Raw genomic sequence first — 8,226 nt, forward strand, 5'->3', positions numbered from 1 at the left:
GTCAGTCAGCAGCGGGCCACATACTTTTCCTGGGGTCCTGCCATCTCAAGGAGCCTTCCCCTGACACTAGATCTGGCCAATTGTTCTGGCCCTGGAATAAAACAGGGAGCATAATGGACAGCTTGGCCTTGGCAAGGAAGCTCGTGGATGCTGGGAAGAAGCTGGCATTTGCAAGAGTCAGCCAGCAGAGGAGCAGCACAAAGGAAGTTAGGGAGACTACTCGAGGTGCCAACATATCAGGACAGGGCAAGCTCTTTATCAGGAGAGAGCCCCCACTCCTGCTCCCCAGTGCACAGTCTCTGGGGCTTCTCTGCCCTGTGAACTCGCAGCTAGGACAGTTCTAAGTGTGTATGTCAAAGGGAGGGTCCACTTTTTCCTCTGGCTACATCCTGGACAGAAGACAAGGGGCTCTATTGAGAGCACGCATGGGTCAGGCGACACTGCATATCCAGGGTCTCTGAGGGGAAGGAGGAGAGGACTCAGGGAGTTCCATGGAAATCCAGCCAACCTCTGGTGTGGGCATAGAGAAGAACCAGCCTGGACTCCCACGAGCTATGACACATTACTTCTGGTGTCAGAGGTGTAGCTGAGGGAGAGAGTGGGAGTCCTCACTTCCCAGAACAAAGAAACAGGAAGGGGGAAGTCAGAGGGCAGTAGAAGGAAAAGTCACTTCGGGTCACCCAGGAGCCCTTCCAGAATGCAACTTGCCCTGGTTTCAGGGTGCAGGGAGTCAAGGTAGAATCTAGGGGCGAGGTGGGTGTGTGGAGGGTAACTGATAACCGGGCCCCAAAGACTCATCTACTCTTCATCACTTCACTCTGCTGAAAAAGTTTTCTGGCCCTCATGCTCTGACTCTTTCCCTGACCAATTTTGGGGCCTGGAATTAGCAGGATCTCTATTGGCAAGGCCCCTCTCCCTTGCCTGAGTTGTTTACACCCGGCCAGCATCAGGCTGCCAGATCTGAGCCTGTCCAGTGGCTATTGTGCTTTGTCCTGTCCTCTGAGACACCCGCGTGCTCCCCAGAGCTGGGAGCAGAACACTGGCTCCGTGTCTGCGCCCCAGAGTGGGCCGGCACCTTTCCGACAGGCACCAGGCAGGCCCAGCCAACGAGCAATTCCCTGGCGGATCCTCGGGCTCCAAGGGGCTCAGGCTACGAGTGCAGCTGGCTCTTGGCTGGGAAGGGAATTGGGGAGCCTGACTCGATAACTGGCACCCTGCCCTTTGGACCTGGCCACCCAGCTGTGCCAGGCCTAGCAGCTGTGACAGAGCTGAGCAGCGGTGACGTCAGCCCTTAGAGGTTACTGTCAGGAAGGAGGATTGGAGCAGCAGTGCTGTCCCAAGGCTAGAGCACTGGGGAAAGGTGCTCGATGCCAGGTGGGCAGGGAAAGTATGGGGATAACCCTGGGGAAACAAGTGGGGTTGAGGGTGCAGCAGGGAGGAGCAGTGCTCTGAAGGCTCTGAGAGAGTCCTGGTTTAGTGTCTTGGAAACTAGTTGCAACCCCCTGGGGGTGTCCTTTGCTTTGAGGATTTATTTGGGGGGCACCACTCCAATGGTGATCAGGGCTCACTCCTGGCTCTGCATTCAGGATAATTTCTGGTGGTACTCAGGCTACCATATGGGGTGCCAGGGATAGAATCTGGGAAGGAGACACCTTCCTCACTGTCTGGTCTCTCCAGCCTCAGGCCCTTTGCAAAAGAGGAGCAACCTCTGACCCAGAGGGAGGTGCTTGCTGCCACCCCGAAGAGCTGGGAATTAGGACTTCCCTTTGGATTCTTTGGCAATGAGAGGGGTTGTGAGTCTGAGGGTAAGGGTGCAGCTCCAGGAAGAGAGTCTCCGGGGAAGGCTGGTTTGTGTGGAAGCCCTCAGCTGGGGTCTGAGCCTGAGCATTCTGCCCCCAGCTCTCTCCTGCCCACCACGTTGTGAAATGTCTTGTCTGCGTCACACTGTTCAGACGGACCTCCAGTGTGCACAAACACCAGCTGTGTGCCTGACAGCGACACCAGGGACACATGCTGGAAAGGAAGAAGACTGGTCTAGGGATAACTGGACACAGGAACACTGAGACATAGGTTTCTCTTCCTGCCCAAAACATGGGTAATGTTTCTTTGGGATGTGTGATCACTTCCACCTTTGGGCCATCTCAGGCGCAGCTGAGAGTTTCTTGACCTCTGCTGGGCTGCTAAACAGAGTAACTGGGACAGGAGAGATAGTACAGTGGGCAGGGCCCTTGCTTTGCATGTGGCGAACCTGGGTTCAAGTTCCAGCATCCCATATTGTCCATGAAGACACCCAGAAGTAATCCCTGAGTGCAGAACCAGGCAGGGTAAACTCTGAGCACCACCAGGTGTGGTCAGCTGCCTTCATGACTCTCATTTGGTGACTGTGGAGATGTAGCCCTGCCATCTCTGCTAGGAAGTCTTCCCTAATTTTCTCAAGCTAGTCAGGTGGGTCTCCCCTGCGGAGAGCCCCATCCACAGTCAGACATGGTGGTGGGCTGTTGTGACTGCCCTGAGCCCGTGCCCTACATCCCGGAAAGCTCCATAAATGTCGGTTTAGTGTGTGCACTGACCGCTCTGGAAGACGGGTGCTGGCCCTCCATCTCTTCCAGATGCTGGAGTATAAATGGAGCCCCAAGCTCCAAAACTAGAACCTGGGAGACATGGGTCTGAAAACAAATGTTGATGCAAGATATAATCTACACCGTGAAAAGGTACAAGAACAGGTTCAGGAATTCCAACACTTAGACCAGGGATCCCACCACTCAAGTCCAGGTTCCAGCTCCAGGCCAAATGACAGGCTGGGATACCCAGGGCCACTGATTATACAGCTGAAACTGAGTAACAGCTGGAACGGGAGCAATTGTGCAGCAGGTAGGATGCTTTCCTTGTCCAAGTTGACCTGGGTTTTGTTCCCAAAACTCCACAGACTTCCCTGAGCCTAAACAGGAATGATCTCTGAGCACAAAGCCAGGAATAAGCCCTAAGCACCGCCCAGTATGTCCTCACCCAAAAAAAGTAAAATGGTATATGACCAGAGCAATAGTGCAATGGTAGGGTGTTTGCCTTGCACACAGCTGACCCAGGATGGACCTGGGTTCGATCCCTGGAGTCCCATATAGTCCCCCAAGTCAGGAGCAGTTTCTGAGCACATAGCCAGGAGTAACTTCTGAGCATCACTAGGTGTGCATCCCCCCAAAAAAGAAAGATAAAATGGAATATGAGTCCCAGGATCCAGAGGGGATAAGCCACAATCCCTGTAGTTGGGATTCCTCCTAAATTCTTAGCAAAAAAGTAAGAAAATGCAGCAGACTAAACAACAAGCTGACATGTAGGGAAGCTGAGTCGGACATATGTGGTCTTTGGAGCACAAAGCTGAGAGTGGCTGTGGTCTAAAAATACACCAAAACAATAGGAAAAAAAAAATTTTTTTTTTTGGTTTTTGGGCCACCACACCCGGTGACATGCAGGGGTTACTCCTGGCTATGTGCTCAGAAGTCTCTCCTGGCTTGGGGACTATAGGAGACACCAGGGATCAAACCGAGATCCATTCTCGGTTAGCGCATAGCAAGGCAAAAGCCCTACAGCTTGCGCCACTACTCCGGCCCCAGAAAAGAAATTTTTTTTTTTTTGGTTTTTGGGCCACACCCTTTGGTAAAGCTCCAAGCTTGAGAAATCTCCTCACCCCACCCCTCCCCCCACCCCGTCAGATCATGGTTTCAAGGCACGTTGCAGGTTTTTCACTACCTGGAAGGAAGGTGAGTAGTAGGACTGCAGCCCCAGGATTAGCTGTCCTGCTAGGACTTTTCCCTGAAGGCCAGAGGGAGGTTCAATGGGACAGTCAGATATTTCACCTCAAAGAAGTAGAAAGAGTACAGGAGAGAACATCTAGAGATGGGGCCGGGCGGTGGCGCTGGAGGTAAGGTGCCTGCCTTGCCTGCGCTAGCCTAGGACGGACCGCGGTTCGATCCCCCGGCGTCCCATATGGTCCCCCAAGCCAGGAGCGACTTCTGAGCGCATAGCCAGGAGTAACCCCTGAGCGTCACCGGGTGTGGCCCAAAAACCAAAAAAAAAAAAGAGTGAACATCTAGAGATTACCGTACTTACTTGGTTTACATACAGCTGATCAGGGTTGAACCCTTGGCAGCCTCCAGGTGTGGCCCACAAAACAAAAGCAAGCAAAGAAACAAAGGCAATAAAATTCAAGCCATAGTGTAGAATTCCATTATATTAACTGTCCAGAATAGGAATATTATAAAAAAGAGAAAGTAATTATAGTTTGTCTAAGCTTGAGAGTGAATCACAGGGTCATGGGGCTGGGAGCATTGGATCGGAGAGCATTTGCCTTGCATGCCTGAAACCCAGGTTCACTCCAGGCACCACAAGAGAAAAAAAAGATAAAAGGAGACTGGTGGGGCCGGGCGGTGGTGCTAAAGGTAAGGTGCCTGCCTTGGACGGACCGCGGTTCGATCCCCCGGTGTCCCATATGGTCCCCAAGCCAGGAGCAACTTCTGAGCACATAGCCAGGAGTAACCCCTGAGCATTACCGGGTGTGGCCCAAAAATTAAAAAAAAAAAAAAAAAGGAGACTGGTGGTGGAGGAAGGAGTGTTTTCTTTGAGAGAATGAAAAGGTTCTGAAATAGTGGTAATGGAGCCACAACTCTATGAAAAGAGTTGTGTAAATGATTATTATGTAATATAATGTTATTATGTAAATATTATGTAAATAGGTAGTTTTACATGTAAATTATACCTCAAGAAGGTTTGTTATTTTTTTAAACTGCAATTGCAATTCTATACCACACTTGCTAGAATAACTCAGTTCATTGATTTGTTTTGTTTTGGGGTTTTTGGGTCACACCTGGGCAGCACTTGGGGGTTACTCTTGGCTCTGCATTGACAGATTGCTCCTGGCAGGCACAGGGGATCATATGGAATGCTGGGATTCGAAACACCGTTCGTCCTGAATTGGCCGCATGCAAGGCAAACACCCTAGCACTGTGCTATCTCTCCGGCCCTTTTTGATTTGTTTTTATGATTTTATTGTTTTGGGGTTGGGAGCCACACCCAGAGGTGCACAGGGCTTATCTTGGCTTTGAATTTAGGATCATTCCTGGTAGAGTTGGGGAAACTCCACTGGGGGCTGGGGATCGAACCCAGGCCTATTGTATGAAGGGCAAGCACCTTTAACGCAGTACAATTTCTTTAGCCCTGTTTAGTTTTATTTTTTTATTTTGTTTGTTTGTTGTTTGTTTTTGGGTCACACTCAGCAATGCTCAGGGGTTACTCTTGGCTCTGTGCTCAGAAATCGCCCCTGGCAGGCACAGGGGACCATATGGGATGCCAGGATTCAAACCACCATCCTTCTGGATGTAAAGCAAACGCCCTACCTCCATGCTATCTCTCCGGCCCCTAGTTTTATTTATTTTAAAAAATATTTTCGGGGCCGGAGAGATAGCATGGAGGTAAGGCATTTGCCTTTCATGCAGAAGGTCATCGGTTCAAATCCCGGCGTCCCATATGGTCCCCCGTGCCTGCCAGGAGAAATTTCTGAGCATGGAGCCAGGAGTAACCCCTGAGCACTGCCGGGTGTGACCCCAAAATAAATATTTTCAATGCTGAGTGCCAGAGAGATAGCACAGCTGTAGGGCATTTGCCTTGCATGCAGCCAACACAGGACAGACCCTGATTTAATTCCCGGTATCCCATTTAGTCCTCCAAGCCTGCCAGGAGCGATTTCTGAGCACAGAGTGAGAGGTAACTCTTGAGTGACGCTGGTGTGACTAGACAAAACAAAATAAAAAACAAACAAAAATATTTTAATGCTAATTTAGGTAATAAGGGTACAACAATGTGAAAGTATAGAATTGGCGCACAAAGTTAGTATACCCCATCCAAGTGCTCATGCCCTCCACCACTGTCTTCATATCTCCACTGACCTGAGCTGATGTTCATTTCCTTCCCATTCCTCTCACCACTGCTATTTGTTCTTTAATTTTGTAATCCAAGACCAAAGGCTATTTCCTTGTTCTCTCTCTCTCTCCCCCTCTCTCTCTCTTCCTTCCACAGATGAATGAGATCATTTGGTATTTGTCCTCTCTCTGACTCACTTTTCTCAACTCTGACACCCTCCAGTCCCATTCCATGCCATGAATGGCATGACTTTTGTTTTTCGCTATGGTCACTCCTGCGTCCACTCATCTGTCATTGGACATGGTCAGTTTCGCATATGCTGGCTATTGTACTAAAGTGTTTCATTGGAAACATGGTTCATGCAGGGCCGGAGAGATAGCACAGCAGTAGGAAGTTGCATAGGGCCGACCTGGGAGGGATGGTTCATTTGTGGCATCCCTTATGGTGCTTCAGCCTGCCAGGGGCAATTTCTGAGTGCAGGCTCAGGAGTAACCTTTAAAGCACCACTGGGTAGTATTTGGCAAGAAAAAAAAAAAAAAAGAATGAATTGCTGGCATATCCCACGGCATAAATGAACCTTGAAAATGCTGGATTGTCTCAGTGGTTGATCACCCATTTTGTATATGTGAAGCCCTCACATGAGGTTCATCCCCAGGGCAGCCAAAAGACTAGAAAAGTTAATTCTGCGTGAAAGAAACCTGTAAACAAAAGTGGCCCAACAATCAATCAATCAAGCAAGAAAGAAAGAAAGATTAAAAAATGTAATAGAGATGGGCTGGAGAGATAGCATGGAGGTAGGGAATTTGCCTTGCATGCCGAAGGACAGTGATTTGAATCCCAGCATTCCATTTGGTCTCCAGAGCCTGCCAGGAGCAATTTCTGAGCATAGAGCCAGGAGGAACCCCTGAGTGCTGCCGGGTGTGACCCCAAAACAAAAACAAGCAAACAAAAAGTAATAGACACACAAAGCACAAGAAAACAAGAAAACAAACTTAGTGTAAAGGGGTTCTATATCATATAGGAACACTTGGGGTTCCAGGCAACATCTTTATTCATGAGAAGCCCAGAAAAGTCTTGTGCCTTTTTTTCTTTGCACTTGCTTTCACTGCCCTATAACTTTAGAGGCTTCGGTGTTGGCCTCTAATACTTTTCTTTATTTTAGGCAACTTGATTTATAATGTTTTTTAAAAATATTTTGTTGTCTTGGGTCCATACCCTGCTCTGCTCAGGGCTTACTCCTGAGACTATATTTATCCTGGCAGGGCTTGGGGAAATCTTATGGGGTGCCAAGGATAGAACTCAGATTGGCTGCATGCAAGGAAAGAGACTTACCCATGCACTATCTCTTGGCCTCCTATAATACTTTTCATTTTTCTTTTTTGGGCCACAGCCAGTGGTGCTCAGAGATCACCTTTTGGCTTGGGGGCTCAAACCTAGGTCAACTGTGTGCAAGGCAAACACCATATCTATTGTATTATCTTTCCAGACCCTTACTAAATCTTCACTTAGTGACATAATAACCACAACTAGGACTCTTTCCCTGAGCTGTTTTCAGAGCCTCACCTTACAATGATCTCTGCTAAAAAATTTCCAGAGAACAGGTAGTTCTGAGAAAAGCTATGGGCAAAGTGGGAGAGTTTGCCCGAGGAGACTGTTTCCTAACTGGCCTTTGCCAGACAGTGGATCTTTTCGGGGGAGGATGCAATTCTGGGCTCTAAATCTATTGTGCTCTTTGTTTCTCACCAGCTTACCGGGGCAGCTGATTCTTGCCCATTCCCTACACTGTGGTATGGATCTGAATCCTGTCTTGCCAGGACACCTGAATGGAGTGGAGAGAGGACAGGAACAAGGACTGTGCCTCTTTCCACTTTTCATTTCTTCCTTTTTAGGAGTAGAGGATTGGGCTACACAAACAGCACTCAGGGTCTACTCCTGGCTCTTTGCTCAGGGATCACTCCTGGGGAGGAGATCCGGGGATGATATGAGTGCTCAGGAGCTCCTCAGGACTGCTCCTAACAGGATATTTGCGAAATCATATAGATTGGATTGAACCAAGGCCCCCTGCACAAATTAATTGCTCAGTTCTTGGAGCTCTCTCCCAAGCCCAGTGGGGTTCTTTGTTTACAGGTTTCTTTCACTCAGCATTAACTTTTCTAGTCTTTTGGCTGCCCTGGGGATGAACCTCATGTGAGGGCTTCACATATGCAAAATGGGTGATCAACCACTGAGACAATCCAGCATTTTCAAGGTTCATTTATGCCATGGAATATGCCAGCAATTCATTCTTTATTTTTTTCTTGCCAAATACTACTTCAT

Source organism: Suncus etruscus, chromosome 17, assembly GCF_024139225.1.
Source record: "Suncus etruscus isolate mSunEtr1 chromosome 17, mSunEtr1.pri.cur, whole genome shotgun sequence".
Classification (NCBI taxonomy): Eukaryota; Metazoa; Chordata; class Mammalia; order Eulipotyphla; family Soricidae; genus Suncus; species Suncus etruscus.